This window comes from Cervus canadensis, chromosome 2, assembly GCF_019320065.1.
Source record: "Cervus canadensis isolate Bull #8, Minnesota chromosome 2, ASM1932006v1, whole genome shotgun sequence".
NCBI classification, from domain to species: domain Eukaryota; kingdom Metazoa; phylum Chordata; class Mammalia; order Artiodactyla; family Cervidae; genus Cervus; species Cervus canadensis.
The window spans coordinates 83,703,527-83,723,864 of record NC_057387.1 but is presented as its reverse complement, the minus strand read 5'-3'; the positions used below and the strand labels follow the sequence as shown (position 1 = coordinate 83,723,864).

General features: G+C 44.4%; 1 long non-coding RNA gene and 1 other non-coding gene across 2 annotated transcripts in view; both read left to right on the top strand.

The window, feature by feature from the left end:
* The window catches only part of LOC122436908, a 273,990-nt gene that overhangs the window by 150,132 nt on the left and 103,520 nt on the right, over nt 1-20,338 (top strand). The gene's annotated exons all lie outside the window — the stretch shown is intronic.
* Nucleotides 2,383-2,487, top strand: LOC122437470. The gene has a single exon (XR_006268294.1). It is a non-coding gene; the product is annotated as a U6 spliceosomal RNA (small nuclear RNA).

The window sequence follows — 20,338 nt, the reverse complement described above, 5'->3', positions numbered from 1 at the left end:
AATGAAAAATTGCATACAAGCATTGAACACAGTGGCTAGCACACAGTAATCCTAGGATGGATATTGGCTATGATCATATTACCTCATGGATTTTGTACTTTGAATTTTAGTTTCCTCATCTAAAAAATGGGAACAAAAATATTATATATACAGTCTGCCATGTACTGTCTTCCTAAAGGGATAGAGAAGTGTGTGGAACATCATAAACCTTCATGTAAGTATGAGGGAACACTCCCTGGCATTTTTCCAATGTGTAGCTTGTCTCGCCTTTCCCAGCTCCCAGCCCTGCCAAGCAGTCACACAGAGCCACTTAGCATCACCTGCACAGGTGTCTGCTCTTTCATGCCCCAGCGCCTGTGACCTTTGCACAACTCGATTTCTCTGTCTGGTATGCCCTTTCCCTCATCCTTCAACTTACATACCTCTTGCAGGATGCCTAAGAAACCTGATTCATTCTCCAAGGCCCAGCTCCCAAGGGTCTCCTCTCTCAAAGCCTCTTAGATCCAACCAGCCAGAGTCAGTCATCCCATCCTTGCTTTGTAACCCACTGTAACGGTTCAGACTGCCATTATCTTGCATTACAACCATTGTTTAACTTTTCATGTAATGGCAACAGTGATGAAGCGCATAGGCTCTGGAACCTGAGTTTCAATCCTGACTCTCACACTTTAGTTGTGTTCCCTGGGTAAAGTATAACTTACCTTCTCTGCCCCTTAGTTTCCCTGTCTGCTAAGTAGGGATGATAATAACACGTCCCTCATATGGTTGTTGTTGAGGTGAGTCACCTTAAACACAAGAGTGGCCGGTGCATAGTAAGTACTGTGTAAATTTCAACTTTCATTAGTGTTTCTGTCTTTCTTATCTGATGGCAGAGACTGGGACTTTTCCTCAGTGCCTACAATGAGCCCTGGCACACAGGAGGAACTCAGCAAATGATTGTTGAAGGAGTGGCTTAGAATCCCATGGTCATGAATTCTTGTGTCTCCATTTAGTCATCTCTGCTCCGCCACCCCTCCACCACCCAGATCCTACCTGCCCTCCAGTTTTCCTTAGAAGTGGGTCTTTGAAGCTTCTGCTCTCCATTCAGTACCACTACTTTTCTGACTCTGAGTCTTCTTCTCCCACCTGAGCCCACAGCCCTTCTTCAGACCCCGCCTACCAACACACTCATTGTTCCCTCCATGCAGCCTCTGCTTCTGATCCTGGAGTTTATAGTCTCTACTGAATTAATTAAGAGGTTTTTAGCCAGGGCTTTCCAGGTCCTCCAGTATTTGGGTCCCCACCACCATGAATTTATCTTCTCAAGAAGGGTTTGCTTGGTTGCTTCTCTGAGCATGGTGAAGACCTCACCATCTTACCATCCAGTCATCTATCCACCTATCCATCTCCCCACTTATCCTCTCACCCAGAGCACCCATACATCTGTTCACCCACCTACCACTCATCACCTTTCTATCTGTTATTTATCCATCTTGACCTATCTTCTCACCTACCCACAGACCCACCAACCAACTTACCATCTATCCATCCTTCCATTCATCCATCATTTATCCACTAGATCAATTAACATTCACTATATACTCCCCCCTCCTCCAGTCACTATATGGAATACAGACTTGAACAAGAAGAGCTGGTTTCCTATTTCATGTAGTAAAAAATCTACCTGGGGAAATTAGAAAACTGAACCACAATTTGTGGCCAAAGGTAGTTTGTGTCATATGGGTGCTATGGTAGGTTATCAGAGTCCATAGATGAGCTTCAGGGATCTGGAATTCTGTGGGTGATAAGGTGTGCATGGCGTCCATTTATATACATGTGCATTTTCAGGGAAGAGGCTCCATGGCTCTCATGACATTCTCAAAGGGGGTCCATAGGAAGCACTAGAGGCTGCATAAGGAGAAGTGTGAAGAAGAGGTAGCCCGAGTTCAGGGCCTTGAGGTGGAGGAAAAGTGGAACTAACGTTTATTTTAGGCCCACTGTATTATGAACTGAATGTTTGTATCCCCTTAAATTCATAAGCTAAAGCCCTAACCCTAAGGTTACTCATTAGGAGGTAGGGTCTTTGGGAGGAAATTAGGTTTAGATGAGGTAATGAGGGTGGAGCCTCCACGATGGGATTGTTATTGTTGTGTTAGTCACTCAGTCATGTCCCACTCTTTTGAGAACCCATGGACTGTAGCCTGCCAGGCTCTTCTGTTCATGGGATTCTCTAAGCAAGAATACTAGAATGAGTAACCATTCCCTTCTCCAGGGAATCTTCCTGACCCAGGGATCAAACCCTGGTCTCCTGCATTGCAGGCAGATTCTTTACCATTTGAGCCACCAGGAAAGCCACTGTGATGGGATTAGTGATTAGTGACCTTATTTAAAAAAATGAGGATGTTCTTAGTTTGGCGGTAGTATACTAAAATTGCAAGGATACAGAGAGGATTAGCATGGCCACTTCCCAAGGTTGACAAACAAATTCATGAAGCGTTCCATATTTTTCTGTGATGATCTAAAGGGATGGGATGGTGGGGGTTGGGAGGGAGTTTCAAGAGGAAGGAGACATACGTATACTAATGGCTGATTCGCATTGTATGGCAGAAGCCAGCACAACATTGTAAAGCAATTATCCTCCAATTAATAAATTTAAGGAAAAAAAGAAGAGGAAGCGACATCTTCCCTCTGCCATGTGAGGATACAGCAGGAAGACAGCCATCTACAAGCAAGGAAGAGCATATCTGTCTGACCATGGAGACAGACACCCTGATGTCAGACTTCCAAGCCTCCAGCACCATGACAAATAGATGTCTGTTGTTTAAGCCATCCAGTCTTTGGCATTTTGTGATAGTAGCCTGAGCTGACTAAGGCTCTATGTGCCAGGCACCACTTCTAGTTATGCAAACTTAGACATGTCCTTATCTGGAATATAGGAATGAAAGAGAAATATGGCCAAGGAAATGAGCTTTCCCTAAGCACTGGGCTAGCAGAATCTTCTTAGTGAGCGCTTACAGCAACCTTTCAGATAGGCATATTATCCCTATTTTACAGAAGAGGAAGCTCAGAGAGATAAAGCAAGGACCACAGTCACACTGTTACATGGGGCACAGAGGATCTGAATCCGGGTCACTGGGGCTCTAGGGCCCAGGAGCTCTGCCCGCACCCCCCAGGCTTGTCTGTGGATCAAGGGTGACCCTGAGTGAGGGAGTGCTTTAGAGCTGTAGAACCCCGCTCAGGCTAAGAGAAGATGCTGTTGTTGTCTGTGCTTAGAGAAATGTTAAAAGAATTTTACAAGCCTCAGGAATTGCTGTCATTAAATTTTCAACAACCTTTTCCTGCGGATTCTGCCCATGGAAAAGGTCAGTGAGTGTTGGTTCTCACCCAGGGAGTGTTATCACAGCGGTTTCCAGGAACAAGGCTGGCACAGGGCAGACACTTAGCAAGTACTCATGGGTGGGTCTGTTGACAGAAAAGGGCCCCCAGCCCCGAGCCGACCTCTGTGGCCCCCCTCTGCTGGGGGAGTGGGGGTGGGCAGCAGCCTGCTCCATCACAGCTGGCAAAATAGATGTCGCCTTAAAACTGCCCCAGTGCTTGGAACCAGGGGCCCCCCCAGCAGGGTATACCGCCTCTCAGGTCCAGGGGTTTCTGAAACTTCAAGAAAGCTTGTGTCCAGGCCAGCTGCCCACCCAGACTCCCTGCCACCACTGCCTTCCCTCACTGAAGGAGTTCAAGCCCAGGTTGAAAACCCACTGGACTTCTTGCAAAAAGGAGATTGAACTGAACGACCCTTAAGCTCCCTTCTGGTCACGTAAGACTGGGATGAATTAAGGGAGAAAATGTTTTTTCAACTAAAACTGTTTTCTCCTTGAAGGCAGGGACCGTGTAATTTGTTGATTTGGCCTTATAACCAGAGAGACCCTCCCTCACCGTCCCCTCAGCCACCACCCTAGTCTGAGACACGCTGGCAGGACCCTGAACCACTCCCGCTGCTTCCCTTGGTCTCCCTTGACGCAGCTGATCCCGTCCCAGTCAGACTGGCCTTTCTAAATGGAGCGTATTATACCTCTGGCCTTCTCCGTGCTGAATTACAAAGGCCAGAAGTTTTTACCAACTGCTCCGCATCCTAACTTACCTCTTTACACCCTGTGCCGGTCCACCTATGCTCTGGCCAGCTCTACACCTCCCCCAGCTCATGTTCTCCTGGGCTGTTTTTCTGCTCCCAGAACTCTCAGATTCCCCAGTAAACTCCTCTTTAGCCACTCAACAGGGAGCCAACCGTTCCCCTGAAGCCCTAAATCTGAGTAGGTGGCCTTCTCTATGCTCCACAGTACCTGCAGGCTTCTTCACTCTGTATTGTAATTTTCTGGTCCATTTTCTGTCTCTCCCACCAGCTGTAAGCTCCGGGCAGGCTACATCTGTGATTGCTTGTTTATCATATTCTCAGCGTCCAGCCTACAAGACCTAAGACCCTCACTCGTACGAGGTGCTTAATAAACACATTTGCATTCCTTCGAGCACGGCTCTACTTGGAGGCAAGGTCAGATTCCTTGCCCCCACGCTTGAGAGGCCTCTCTGCAGAGGCCCCCAATGTGGAAACCATTAGCGCGCCCTCCCCCTGCCCTTAACTGAATTTGCTCGGAAGAGGCAGGAGCTTTTGGAAGCACCTGAATCCGATTATAGAGCTTGGAAGCAAAGCCAGGCATAATTGGGCTGCCTCACCCACCCCACCCACCCCCCGTTTTTAGCCAGATGACCAGCATCCTGCCCCCGCAGGCAGCCCTCCCACCTCTCCGCCAGCCTGTGCTGGCTGTGACCGCTCAGCCACAACTGGATGGGCAGCTGCGGCCGCATTTAGAGAGGGTGAGGCAGAGACACTCACTTCAACTCTGACATTCAGTCCGTCTCTGGTGACTCAGGTTGCCTCCGGGGCTGCAGGATGCGAGCAGGGCTAGCCCTTTCATTAGATATCTGTGACATGGGAAAAGGTCAGACAAGTGGACTGTGCTGCTGAGTCACCAGGCGTGAGTGTCCATCCTGGCAACCTGCCCATCGCAAGGGGCACCCGTTTGCCCTTTGAAGGTGGTTTGATTCCTGGGATAGATTCAATGCAGGGCATGCGGGGGAAGATGGACCTTGTCTGTTTCTGTAAAAGGAGCCGAGGTAACATGGTCAGGAGGAGAGCTGTCTTTGGAGTCAGACACACCTGCTTTGGAGTCTCAACTCTGCAGCACTGGCTGCGGTCCCAGAAGCAAGTTCTTAACTTCCCTGACTCTCAGACCTTCATTTATACGGTGTATGTGTGCTAAGTCATGCATACTAAGTCGCTTCAGTCGTGTCTGACTCTTTGCAATCCTATGGATTGTAGCCTGCCAGGCTTCTCTGTCCATGGGATTCTCTAGGCAAGAATACTGGAGTGACTTACCATGCCTTTCTCCAGGGGATCTTCCTGACCCATGGGTCAAATCCTCTACTCTTATGTCTCCTGCATTGGCAGGCGGGTTCTTTACCACTAGTGCTGCCTGGGAAGGAGGCCGTCCTATACCTAAGGCACAGAGCTTCTGTGAGAATAAATGAGGTAAAGGATGTAAGAAACTTAGCAGAGAGTTTGGCGAACAGCAAATGGTCCATAAATGGTAGGTATTATTATTTGGACACGCTGAGTGGGTACATGATCCCCAGGGAACACAGTGTCTCCCCACAGTCACCAGGGTCTTGGCCCCCACCTTCCACATCCATAGTCACATAGTTCTGGCTTGGGGCAATTTAGTTAAAATGGGGATGAGCCAGGAAGAAATGAAAAGGAAGTAAAAGGCTAGTGACATTTAAGAAATGTTACTATCTCACATGGACAAATTGTTTCCTCATGGTTGTATTGGTCTCACTGGAAACCAGATGCATAGGTAGACACGGCCACACACAGGCAGCCGGGCAAGCAGGGTCTTACCGTGTCTGCCTTGTCCTAGACATCTGGAGAAAGCAGAGTTTGTTAACTAGACCTCTGAAACGCACACTCCTTTTCCATTCACTGAATTCCCACCCACCGAGGTTGCGCCCTTTGGCTCTTGGCTCAGCATCCTCCCTCCATCCAGTGCTCTACTCCTCCAAACAGAGGGAAAACATCAAAGAACTCTTCGGACATCGTGGAGAAGACCAAATTTGCTCAGCGTCATTTGGCAAGCTGTTTAACCTCCCTTGTAACCTAGCTATCTTTAGCCTCCTCAATGCTATTTTGAAATGTCAAACTAGCAAACACTGCTTCCAGAATGGTTCTGATCTGGGATGTGACAGGATGCTTGGGGGAAGGGAGACGAGTGGGAGGTGGGGATGGGAAGGAAGCTTTCTGGTGATGAAGTGGGGGTAGAAAATGCACTAATTTTACAACTGCCAAGTCTCTCCCTTCTTCTGGCTCAGCCACCTCCTCCAGAAAGTCAGCACACTTAAGGGGCAGTGGGGGCATTGAGTCCCACCTGGACCTAACCTCGAGGGATGACTGCTTATCTGACTCTGGAGCCAGACCTGGATGTCCCATTAGCCAAGAGAGCAAACTGACTCTTGTGTACCCAGTACAGTCTAAAAATATTCATTCACTCACTTATTCACTCATTCATTCAGCAGGTATTTACTGAGTAGTAACTGTGTGCCAGGCATGGTACTCGGCACTGGGAACACAGAGATAGCTTGCAAAGATTGATACCCGTTGGAACCATCTGGGCGGTTGATTAAACTCGAGCCCCTCGGGCAAGAGTCAGTGCAGCAGGTTTGATGCAGATCTGGGAGTCTGCATTTTGAACGAGCACCCAGGCATTCTGCTGCACATAGTCCAGGGTATGAGAACCCCTCGTCTAGCTTGTAGCAACATCTGTTTTCTAAGCAGCTCCCCAGTACCAAAAGCTAGAAGCAATGAAGTACATGTTACAGCCTCAGACCTTGAAGAACTTGCCATTGACAGACTCCAGAAAGAGACAGATGTCATTTCAGGGTGCTAAGTGCTCTGAAAGCAGAGGTACAAAGTGCAGTTAGGCCTCATCAAGGAGGTAACCTGCTCTCAGGAACTTGGGGGCTCTATAAAAGGAGGTGATATTTGAGCTGGGTCTTGAAGCATAAGAAGGGTTTTTCAGACAGATAAGAGTGGATACAGATTATACCTTCTAGAAATGGACTCAGCAAGCTGTATCTCCCATCCCATGTGCTCCTCTCACAATGAGACTGGCCCGCCTCATATGGAGAGGCAGGCGGCTCTGTGTTCCCTGCTCTGGAATCCGGGTGGTGGCTTTTGACTAATTCCTCCCAGAGAGGGCAGAGAAGAGATGCATGTGACTTTTGAGGCTAGGTCACTGAAAGGCAACCTGGATTCTGCTTGGTTTTCTCTCTCTCTCTCCCTCTGGGGATATATGCCTCGGGAGACCTGAGCTAGTCTGGTAAGACGTCTGGCTACCCTGAAACTGACATGCTGTAGACACCACGTGGAAAAGCCATGCACAGTGGAGGGAGATGCCCAGGGACCCCACCTTTGGTTAATTTCAGCCCCTGGCCTTAGAGGCACCCAGCTGACACTGAATGCAGCAGAGACGAGCCGTTCCCTCTCAGCCAGCCTAAATTGCAGATTTAGGGGCAAAATAGAGATTTTTGTGATTTCATTATAAAGCATTATGTTTGGGGTACTTTGTTAACACAGCGTTAGGTACCTGAAACAGGCTGTAAGGGTTGCAGGAAGAGGACACAATAGCAGGTACAAAGATTTTGAGGGGTGAAACGTTGCCTAACTGTTTTTGGAATTTGAGGAGATTTGATAGCCTCATGAAGAATTCCAAGGTCTTGATTCACCATGGAACTGAGGAGTACAGTGAAGCTACCTGTGTTTTCTGAGTGGTGAGGTCGAAGCTCTTGCTCCAGGCCACATGATCCACAAATCTGGTGACCATCCCCCCGCCCCCCAAACTGGCATATGTGGTGTTAACTCTTCTCTTTTTGTTGTGATGTCATTTTAAGGATATCAGTGCTCCCTTCTCAGCTCCTAGGAAGAGGTTCACTGGGTGTTAAAGATGAAGTGATTCAGGTGTCATTTGATCTAAGTGCCTCTCAGATCTTACTGTGCCCAACTGGCCAGCAGCAAATGTTGACTGAGGCTTTGAATGAGGCTGGTGTGTGAGGGACAGCGTCAGAACCAAGGCCTGCATCCCCGACTCATGGGATCTCAAAATCATGGGCCTGGGAGCATTGTTTGCAGGTCATCCTTCCAGAAAACCTGTCTATAGCAGGGACTCAGAAACCAGTCCTGCCTGCTTTGAAGTTCTTTCTTCAACTGGGTCCAAATCTTCTTCCTCTGTGAGGCAGATAAAGCAGATAATGTAACATCCAGTCCACAAGGGATGAAATTGAGGCTCAGAGACACCACACAGCTTCTGTGTGATATCAGCTCAACACAGCCCCCAGGGTTGAATTAAGTCTGATGTCTTCACACTCCCACAGTCTATGCACCCCATGAACACACCAGGAGCCCATGACCTCTACACATTTGCCACACTATTTTCTCTACCTGAAATGCCTTCTTCATCCTGTCTATCTGTTTGAATCTTTATCTTTGTTGAAGTCCCCTACTTCAATCCTAACTCCCCTGGGAAGATTCTCCTTGTTCATGTAGCCGGCAGGGGTCTGCAATTACCCACACTTCCCTTGGTTTTCCCTTCCTGACCACTTACCTGTGGGTGGTGTTTGCTTAGCCAGCTCCCCCAGTTACACAGGATAATTAACAACAATTATAACAATAATAATTGTAAACTACTAAATTTTCTTTTAAAAGATTTATCTTTTTTTAATGTTAGATAATATAAAATTATTAATACAGAAAATGTGAATACTTAGTCCATTTCTTGTTAAATTTTATTTTGGAGGGTAGTCTACAAATGAGTCACCATGTGATAGGTTTTCGTCAGAGTTTATAATATTTTAAGCCTGTTCTTCAATTTGTTTGCATATGCTTTCTATTGTGGTGGTGGTGATGGTGGTTTAATCGCTAAGTCCTGTCTAACTCTTGTGACCTCATAGACTGTAGCCCACCAGGCTCCTCTGTCCATGGGATTTTCCAGGCAAGAATACCAGAATGGGTTGTCATTTCATTCTCCAGGGGATCTTCCCAACCTAGGAATTGAACTCAGGTCTCCTGCATTGCAGGTAGATTCTTTACCAACTGAGCCACCAAGGAAGCCCTATGCTTCCTATACATAAAACCAAAAGCCCTTAGTTTATTGAACATATGAAACATGACTGGATTTTTTAAATCTATAAATAAACTGAGTTGCTTTCTTCTTGATTTGCTATTCTTGCTTTCAGACAAAAATCGATGGGATTTTTAGGTATAGAAGATTTTATCCTAAAATAGTTTGTATTCTATTAAAAAGCAAACTTGTGCCATTTCTGGAACAATATGGATTATAAAATTCCTCATTTTGGGGGAGTGGTATTACTTAATAAAATCAAACAAGAAAGAGACAAAAATCAGGCACATGAACTTTTTGGTATTGACTCAACTTTCCTAAGTGTTTGGAAACAGCTTCCTTACTTTTATTTATTTATTTAACATTTTAAAAAACTGAGATATAAATGACATATAACATTGTATTGGTTTTAGATGTAAAACATGATGGATTGATATATGTCTATTTTATATTAACTTTCCACTAATGAATCTATCATCTGTCAATCATCTGTTATCTGTCTATCTCAGTCATCTGTCTTTCGTACTATTTGAACTCTGACTGATGCAATCACAGAAGAAGACTTCTATGTCCCCAATTTTTCTTCTCCAGCTTTTCATCCTTAGTTCCACCCATGTTCTTTATACAGTGTGGCTTTGAGTCCCTTCACCATGCCTCTAGACACACTACATTTCTCTGCCTGTCATAGTTTACCTTTTCAGTACGTATTCCTCACATCCCTGCTGCCTGCCAGGGAGCATCTGGGACCACAAGGAGGAGCAAGACTCACCAGTGCCTGCCTTCCTGAAGTTTGGACCCCTAATTCTATGCCTGCATTCCTGGGAGGATGTAGACCAGACCTTCAAACACTGGAGGAGGAAAGCTGTTTAGCTGTTCAGCTATCAGAACCATAACCCCTCAGCAAGCATCACTCAGTGCTGTGAAGAAGCAAGCTCTTCTTGCTCTTAGAATTTAATGAACATCACTGGATGACAAGGCTGGACAACAGTGCATTTGAAAATTAGTTACTCCATATAATCCTCACAGCGACCCTAAGAGGTAGACATGACCCAGGAGATTACACGGCTTGTACCAGCAGAGCCAAGCATTGCTCACAAGATTGTGAGACCCCTGGGCCCTGTATGGCTGAACATCAATACGGGACCTTTTCTTCTCCAGGGCTCCCAGGGAAGGAGTCAGTTGTCATCCATTTGCGGTCCAAGTTCTTTTCCAGGCGCTCTCGTCCCTGTAGCTCTAATTTTACCATGACCTTTTGTGCTCAGCCCAGCCAAGTACAGGAAAGAGCTTTGTGCTTTTCAAAGGTTCAACAAGGCCAGTTGCTTGGACAGGAATAAATTATAAATTATACTGAGAACAATGCTTTCTGCAGTTACCCTTCTGGGCCTTTGACATAGGATGGAACATGAACATGGACTGCTGTTCACTGCCAGGGCTACTGCTTTCAGAAGAGCAGTGGCGGGGAGGTTGTTTGGTTGTGAGCACCCACATGGGCCATGTGCAAACAATAACAGCAACGTCAATAATTAATCAATATCAGCTGTGTACTCAGTGTGTGCCAGGCACTATTCTAAACTCTTTACATATGTTAACTTATTTAATCTTCTTAACAACCCCATGAGTTGACTACTATTATTATCCCCATTTTATAGGTCAGGAAATTGATCTATAAATCAATTGATCTATATCTTAAGTGATACAATTAATATGTGGCCACATTGGGATTTGAAGGGAGGCAGCCTGTTTCCAGTCCTGTTCTGTGCTCTTGTCAAAATCACAGTGGGCTCTCAAATACTTTATCTCATTTAATCCTAATGGTCCTATATGTCAAGTAATATCTCAGTCCTGCTAATCCTCTCACAGCAAATACTTTATTCTTATAACTTGTCAAACTCTTCCTTTACTCCATAAGTCTCTGGGAGGAGGGGGCCCTATCTCTCTTGTTTACTTCTGAGTGTCCAGTGCCTAGCACAGTGTCTAAATGACATAGTAGCTATTGATAAGCAAGAAAGTACACACACATTTTACAAATAAGGCAACCAAAACAAACCATCCAAGTTCAAACTGGTAATGTGTGATAGAACTGAAATTGAAATCCAGGTTTCCATGATGTCAAATTCTAAACTTTCTTTCTGTCACATGTTTTTCTCTGCAAATACCCAGGTCCCAGACGAGGGCTTGGCACAAGCAGCTACTTGATAAAATGTGCTGTTAAAGAAGTGAAATGACCTATCCCCCAACTTTCCCAGCATGCCATCCCTTCACCCCTTTATTTTAGGCTTCTGCCTTTTCAATCATGCCAGTGACATAGGACATATTCTCCATGCTCACCCCTCCATCCCACCCTGTGATCTCTAGCTGCCCCTCAGCAGCCCATCACATTTATATCATGTTTTGCACATTCCCCCATTTTAGAAATGCCTGCTTTTTGAGCTTGAAGTTTGAAGCTACCAAACTTCACAGTAATGTGGCTCACTTACATAATACAAACGCTTTTTCTGTTTTTTTCACTCTGAACTTCTCAAATTTTTATTTGGTTTCTTGGAATCCATATGCTTATAGACGAGGAGGATTTGCCTACAAAGGCATCAAATGGAGAGAATTTCTCGAGTTTTTAAAAGGAAAGACTTATACCAAGGGAAGTATGGCAACTTCCTGAATTAAATGGAATTATTTCAGACCCAAAGTTTACAATTGGAAAATCTCAAGCAAGTGATAAAGTCAAGCTAGAGAAATTAAAATTTTGGGAAGTTAGAGGTAATTTGAATTGATCGAATTAACACTAACCCAATAAAGCAATGACTTCTAATGAAATGAGCTATAAATTCAGGTCCTAGTTGTTCATTCATTCATCCATCCATCCATCCAGGGAGAAAAGTTTCAGGCAGATGGATAGCATGTGCATCAACCCAGCAGTAAGAAGGATGTTCTATATGGGAAAGATAAAGATGTTCCATGTAAATGAAAGTGTTAGTCACTCAGTCGTGTCCGACTCTTTGCGACCCCATGTACTGTAGCCCACCAGGCTCCTCTGTGCATGGAATTCTCCAGCCAAGAATACTAGAGTGGGTTGTCATTCCCTTCTCCAGGGGATCTTCCTAACCTGGGGATTGAAACCAGGTCTCCTGCATTGGAGGCAGATTCTGTAGCATCTACTAGGGAAGCCCATATAAATGGATGATTTCAAAGAAGGAAAGACAAGAGATGAACCTTGCCTGTTAAGCAGAGTCCAGCTCTTGAAGGATCTTGTAAGTCTTGACCTGAAGTTTGTCCTTCAGTGGTATTGAAGAGATATAGGCAAGGGGGTGCTTATATTAATTCATCAGTTTTTTAAAAAAAAAAACTTTGAAGATTTTGGGAACATGTATGGAGTGCTACACATACTCCTTGTGTTTTAGTGATCCTGAGGTTGCCAGACAGGACTAAACTTACTTCCATTTCTAACCCATATTATGACTGGGATGAGTTACTTCCTATTTGGGATCCTTAGTTCTCTCATCCATAAAAAAGAATAAGGAAAGAAAGGGGATTTAAAAGCTGAGCCTGCAGAATAGTTTTCCTTTGCTGAACTGTTCCCAGAGGGGCAACCAGCCTTCACTAGGTGTGATTAATAAATTACAAAAGGTAAATAGAGTGCCTTGAAAGATTTTATGTTCCTTTTTAAAATTTTACCTGTCTTTCGAGTCTGCTGGGAAGCCTGTCACTCAACTCTTAGTAATAAAACAGCCCTGCACGAAGAAAGGAAAAATAAATCAGAAGCTGTATGCCTTTAAACTCACTAAATGAAAGCCCAGCATGCATGCTGCCTCCCTCCAAACTAATCACTGGGTTAAATGCAAGATGCACACTCCAAATCAATAGCGGGGGAGAACTCCTGCCTGTGCCTCAGGAAAATTCCACTTTCTTTCCGATGTTGTCACTTGACACATCAGGAAGTTTCCACTCATCACCCACTCCTGAAAAGGCCACCATCACCATGCTTCACATTTCCTGGCTGCCTTTCTTCAAAGGAATCAGGATGTCTTGCAGAGGGAGCCCACTCCTTGTCACAGACTCTCCTGGAGCCTGAAAGAAGGGCTGTGTGCAGAGAGGAGAGGTGTGGAGATGCCTGCTTTAGACAGAGGAAAATCAAAGTGTAAAGAAGCCCATGTCTTGTTCAAAAGTCCCAATGACACAAGACTTATACTCCCTTGGATGGCAATATAGCAAGTGGGAAGAACATGAGATATGAACATAAATCTTGCCCCTAAAACCACTCCCTGCTTCCCCTTTCTTGACTATAAAATAGAGGAAATAAAATACTATATATTACTAGCTGCTTTAACCTTGGGCAAGTTACATAACTTCTCTGTGTCTGAATGTCTTCATTTGTAAATGAGGTCATATAGATTAAATGTCCAACCCATTGTCACTGCTCAGCACATGATAATAATGGGATATTTTCACCTCTGGATCAAGGCTACGTCTCCTTTCTCTACTCTTCAAGACTCGACTGTGCCATCACCTTCTCTAGTAGCCTCCAAATTGGGTTAGGTCCCTTTGCTGTGCTATTATAATAATATTGATAGTAATTTGAAAAATCAGTGATGATACTAACACTAAAAACCACCATTTATGGATCACTTACTACACAACAGCTTCTAAGCCTTATATTTGAATTAGCTCATTTAGTCCTCATAACAATCCTATGAAATAAGAATATAGGTACATTCTGCATTTTACAGAGGAAGACACTGAAGCCCACAGCATATACATCACCTGCCTGAGATGTCATCAGTGAGAAGCAGGAGAGCTCACCTGTCTCCCAGAGCACCAGGGTTCCACTCTTTCTTGATTTAACTGTGGGACCATGGTAATCCCATTTACCTGGCTTTCGTCTCCACTGGACTTCAGACTCCCCTGAAATAGGGGCTGAGTATTTTCTATTTTTGTATTCCCAAAGTCTAGCACAGAGTAGGTACTCCTTGACTTTGAAATGAAATGCAACTGACTCATCATAGAGAGGCAATAGAGTACGCGTATTTAATACCAAGGGATCAAAATTGAGACGGTGACTTCCCAGGTCAGGATGCTGCAGAGCTAGACATCATCTCACACAGGAGGGGCTTGGCCAGACTGAGACAAAGCAAAGACAAGAGCTGGGCAGACAAGTCAACTGAAAAAAAGACCCAAGTACAACCCCTCCCACCTAAACTCTTTTGTTAGTCACACAAATGAAAGACGCTCAATAGATGCTTCATGAGGATGGCCTGAAAGTTGCCTTCAGAACTTCCGTGAATGATGTGCATGGTTGACAAACACAGTGTTGCCAAAAACAAGAACTTTTTTGAACTCTAATTTCAGAGAGTTGTCTCTGTCATTCTTAACAAATTCTTGCCTCACTGTCATGTTATCTTGAAACTTGCCTCACTGTCATGTTATCATGAATTGAAAACTTAATGGGGTGTTGTTAGAACTGGATCTCAAGACTGAGTGGGACCCACTGGAGTCAAGATTCTGATGCTAACAGCAATGGCACAAAATAAGAAAAAATAAATATCCTGTAAACATATGGAAAGATGCTCAGTTGCACTAATCATCAAAGAAATTCAAACTAAGTAATGAGATTTTTTTCCAAGATTTGCAACACTTAAAAAGATCAACAATGTTCAAGGTCCGTGAGGCTCTGAGAAAATGGGTATGATTATATTTAGTTAGTGGGAGTCTAAATATAGAGTCTCCACCAAAATTCAATTTCCAGGACACTAACACATAGGTATATCAACACATATGCTCACAAATATATTTTCAAGCATGGTCACTTCAGCATCATTTGTAATAGTAAAAAAAAGAAGCTTCCAAAGTAGGGAAATGGTTTTTAAAATGATGCTATATTCATAGAAAGGAATGGAAAAATGACCATATTCTAAAAAATGAACACCTGTCTCCCCAAGAGCCCTCGATCATCTAATTACAACTCTCTTCTGGTTTGTCCCTGGGGGTGCCACAACCAGGTACATAACTAAGTGATTATAAGGAATAGGGATGGGAAGGGGATGAGGCTCCCCTCCCCCATTTATATCTGTGGTTTCCTTTCTTCCCTTCTTCCTTCCTTCATTCTTTCCTATCTTCTATTCTTTCTTCCTTAAGTCTAATAAACATGCATTTTTGTTATCGAGATTACTTTATCTGTTTTTTTTTTTTTTTTTAACAAGACTCTGGTACCCAGCAAGGCAAAGCCAGACTTGTGAAGAGGTTTAGTTCAATAACAAAAGTATAGACAAAACTCCATGCTAATACAGAAGAGAATGTAAAACAAACACCTTTCCAGAAACACAGGAGAAGATGCACAGAAGAGGAGGCTCTGGGAGTTAGCCTGAGCTTGGCTTGGGAAGAGATGCTTTAGGGGAAGACAATGAAGGCAAAACTTTCTAGGCAGAGGTACACAAGAACCCAGGCCTAGGGCCTGAAACAGGGTGGGCTGTGCTGTGTTCGCAGCTGGAATGTGACCCTCAGTGCTCAGATGGTTTATTCAGTCCTGAAACAGGGCACCAGAAGAAGCACAGGCCGAGGAGTGGCCTGAATTTAGTTCTAGTTTGGAGGAGCAGCCACAGAGGAAGAAGGCAATAGAGATGGGTGAACGATTTGCACATAGTTTTCATCTGACCTGCTGTGGAATGTGGCTCATAATTCATCTACATGGGCAGCTAGCTACTGGAATGGACAAAAGAAACCCAGCCAGTGGAAATTCCTGGGAAACTGTCATGGGGCCCAAATAGGAAATGCCACTCAAGAGATTTTACTGGTGCCAGGCTTGGATACCAGTGTCGGAACCATGCTCCTCCAAGAACCATTTCTTCCTGTCAGCCAGGAGAGAGACACTTCGGCTGATACATATGTGGATAATAAGCAGGGTCCCATCCACATTAGAAGGCACTGGAGACCCACTCCAGTACTCTTGCCTGGAAAATCCCATGGACGGAGGAGCCTGGTAGGCTGCAGTCCATGGGGTCGCTAAGAGTTGGACAGGACTGAGAGACTTCACTTTCACTTTTCACTTTCATTCATTGGAGAAGGAAATGGCAACCCACTCCAGTGTTCTTGCCTGGAGACTCCCAGGGACGGGGGAGCCTGGTGGGCTGCCGTCTATGGGGTCGCACAGAGTCGGACACGACTGACGAGACTTAGCAGCAGCAGCAGCGTCCACATTATTCTTTTCAGCCAGGTTACATTCACCGTCTAACTTGATACTTCAAGAACTGCTGAATCAGGGATAATTGTCTTCATTTTACAGATCTTGGAATGGTGGCTAAGGGAAATTTAGTGACTCACGTAAGGTCACATAGCTAAGGGAGACAGAAATGTAGCATTAAAAATCTTTTGCTTTTGGAATGATACAGGCTTATTTTAAAATCTTTATTCCATTAAGCAGTGATTCCATACTCACTACTTCATATGACTTTAGGTAATTTACTTTCCACTCTGAGTCTATTTTCCTATATGTAGAATGGGAATAACTTTATCTATCTTATAGAACTTTTGGAAACATGGAGTGAGATTATATATGCTGCCCACTATGTATGTCCTCCTTCCTTAGGACTCAAAACTAATTTGATGTGGTTAATGATGTTTTAATCACTCAGTTGTGTCCTACTCTTTTGAGACCCCATGAACAGAAGCCCACCAATCTCCTCTGTCCTTAGGATTTCCCAGGCAAGAATGCTGGAGTGTGCTGCCATTTCTTTCTCCCGGGGATTTTTCTGACCCAGAAACTGAATCCATGACTCCTGCATTGGCAGGCATATTCTTTACCACTGAGCCACCAAGGAAGTCCAGTTTGATGTGGTATGCTTAGTCGCTCAGTCATGTCTGACTCTTTGCAACCCCATGGACTGCAGCCTGGCTCCTCTGTCCATGGGGATTCTCCAGGCAAGAATACTGAAGTGGGTTGCCATGCCCTCTTCCAGGGGATCTTCCTAACCCAGGGATCAAACCCAGGTCTCCTGCCTTGCAGGCAGATTCTTTACCATCTGAGCCACTAGGGAAGCCCAATTTGATGTGGAGGGGGCAGCAAATGCACCCAGTTAAAATATTTCCCAGTCTTCATTGCACTTGGATGTGGCCATGTGACATAGTTCTGGCCAATGAAATGTAAGCAGGAGTCTCTAGAAAGGGGACCTTGTCCTGAATAAGAAAATTATACCTTTTTTGAAAAAGCCTTCCTTCTCCCCTTCTTCCTTCTTGGGATGAAATTACGTTCCAAGGAATAGAGGGGAAAATGGAGATTCAGCAGCCATCTTGGAGAGATGGAAGAGCTTGTACCTCTGCTAGGATTGTTGGTTGGGCTGTTTTTCCCTGGATTTATTGCCTGAGACAGATCCACCCTGGCTAGCTTAATCAGGTTGCAGCTGTCCATATTCCTGACTGATGGAATAATGGCAGTCATTTTGATTAGAGCAGGGACTTTTCTCTGAAATGCAGGGAAGAATTTAAACTCCTGTGCTTCATTCTTAAAATAGCGTTAACCGGCTGAATCATCCCACTCTCCACACTTTACACTTGGTTCTGTCTCTGTTCTCCGCCTTGCTCACCTCCAGACTTGGGCGCATGGGACTCTTCCTGCTGGTCCTTCTCAGCTCAAATGAAACAAGGTATATAAAATCCCTAGCTCAGTGCCTGGCACACATGCGCTAAACAAATGGGATTTATTTGTCTTGAGTCAGATGTTTTAAAGCAGCCTCAGTAAATCAGAATCTTATTTGACAAGCTTTAATAAACTTTAGCAAGGCTTTACTTTAACAAACACATGTGAGTTTAACTTCAGGAGCCTCATGACCTACAGGGTAAAAAAACTGAAGCAGTTATTACCTGGTGTTCAAGATCCTAACTCCTGCCTACAGCTCTGGACTCCTCCTGGGTCCCTAGATAATGTCCTTTCCCCAGCTTCCACTCAATAGGGTTTTCATCTCCTCTGCTTAGGGCTCATCTGATTGTAGCCACTGAGTTTGCCTCTCCCTCTGAAGGTGAGGCATGTATCTTATTTACCTTTGACTCCTTGGTAACCCTGCACAGAGCAGTACTCAGTGAATTATAACTGAATGAATAAATGAGTTTCCAGTCAATGCCCAGGAGTCTATTCACATAGAGGTCTTAGCTTTTCCCTGAAAATGGATGAGCATTTTCATGCTTCAGGAGTTTTGCACCTGCTATTTCTTTTATTCAGAATCCTTTCCCTCCATTTTTGGGTATAGGACTCCTACTCACCCACACACACCTCCTCAAACATCACCTCTTCCAATTCCTTCAGTTGCTTATTCTCTTAAAGCATCTGATATTTAATTCTACTATGGCTTATGACTTGCTATCTATTATTATGATCATTTGTCCACATGCTTCTTTTCCCTGAAGTCTGATTTCTTAAAGGCATTTAGTCATTTTTTTCCTGTCAGTTATATTCAGTAGAATTCCTGGATTATAGTAGATATTGAGAATTTTGTGAATCTAGTTACAATTTTGAGTTTACACAGCATTGTGGCTTTGAGTTATTGCCCATCCTTACCCCCATAATGAGCTTGTGACATCAGGTACAGAGAAGGTAAATGAAAGAAAATGAGTCTAATTTAATTGGTACCTTCTATGGACAAGTCATCATCGTTGTCCATATTAGTGTTTAAATGATTGGTTTAAATTGAGGTAACAGTCCCTTTGTCACAGTTATTGGGATGACTGTTTGACACACAGTGCATCCATGGTTCTAAGAACCTTGGAGGATCCCAGTGACTCTGTTTGCGTTGTGGCCCTCTACACCCTACCTCCCAATAAAGACATGAGAGCTTGACCCAGGCAGGATGAATCAGATTCTCTCTAACAGAAATATGAAATTTGGAATGGATTGCTGAAGAGCCTGGGAGTTGTTGGAGCTGAGTCACATTTGTGGCAGTCCTCCAAGGTGAAAGGCCGTGAAGAATTCTGAGATACCAGAACTGCCTTGGGTTCTCCTATCTTGGTAGTTCAGCATTTCCTTTGATTCTCTGAGACACCCCCAGCATCCTTCCAATAAATTTCCCTTTAGCTTAAGCTAGACAAAGTCCATTTCAGATGCTTATAAGTTTAAAAAAATCAGAACCAGTACAGTCCAAATCCAAACAAGAATTTCCTGTTTGGTCTCTGAATTGGTTAAGATTTGCATCAGCTGTAAGTGACAGAAAACCAAATATCAGGTTACAAGTTTGTTTTTCTCTCAAATGAATGTGGGCAACCAGAACTAATTACCTGATCATCCAAGTTCCCTCTCTCCTGTTGTTCTGCCAGTCTCAGGATGGAGCTTTCATCTCATGACCAAGGTGGCTGCTCAAATTCCAGCCACCAGTCCAGCATACAGGAAGGAGAAAGACATGCCCCATCTTTTAAAGGTGTGCCCCTCAAAGTTGATCACACTATTTCTAATTCTGTTCCACTGGCCAAAATATAGTTACATAATTCCCACATGCCATCTATTTGATCCTCCAGGCCCACTGCCTATTCCTCTTCATCTGCTCTCTGCCATGGAGGGGCGGGGGGGTGGCCTGTGGCACCTCATCAGTGGGAGATGGTAATCCCTGCTTTTTATGGCCCTAGTTCAGATAATAGGGGCTCTTAAGAGTTGCTAGGTCCAACTCTTTGCGACCCCAGGGACCGTAACCCGCCAGGCTCCTCTGTCCATGGGATTTTCCAGGCAAGAATACTGGAGTGGCTTGTCATTTCCTTCTCTAAGGGGCTGTAGCAAGAGATCAAAAAACAAACAAACAAACATGAGCTCAGGCATTTATTTCTCTGGATCCCTCCCTTCAAGGTTGCACTGGATGGGCTCTATACTTTAATTGGGGGTTACTTATCCTTGGAAAATGATTGATTTTACCTGCTTCTCTCTTTTTCTAGTCTCTACTAACTGCTCCCTCCCTTCATCCCATTAGGCCCTGAGGGAGATAACAGCCTAGTTGCTATGAGCACTGGATTACTGCATTATACTTACAGTTCCTCCACACCCAATCTTAGTAAATAGGCCCTTTATAAATAAAATCTCTTTGACTTATAACATTTTGAGTATGTCATCTGTTTTCTGTTGGAACTTTGACACACCTACCTAACTATAAGGTTTTTATTATGGGACAGGCACTTACCTAAAA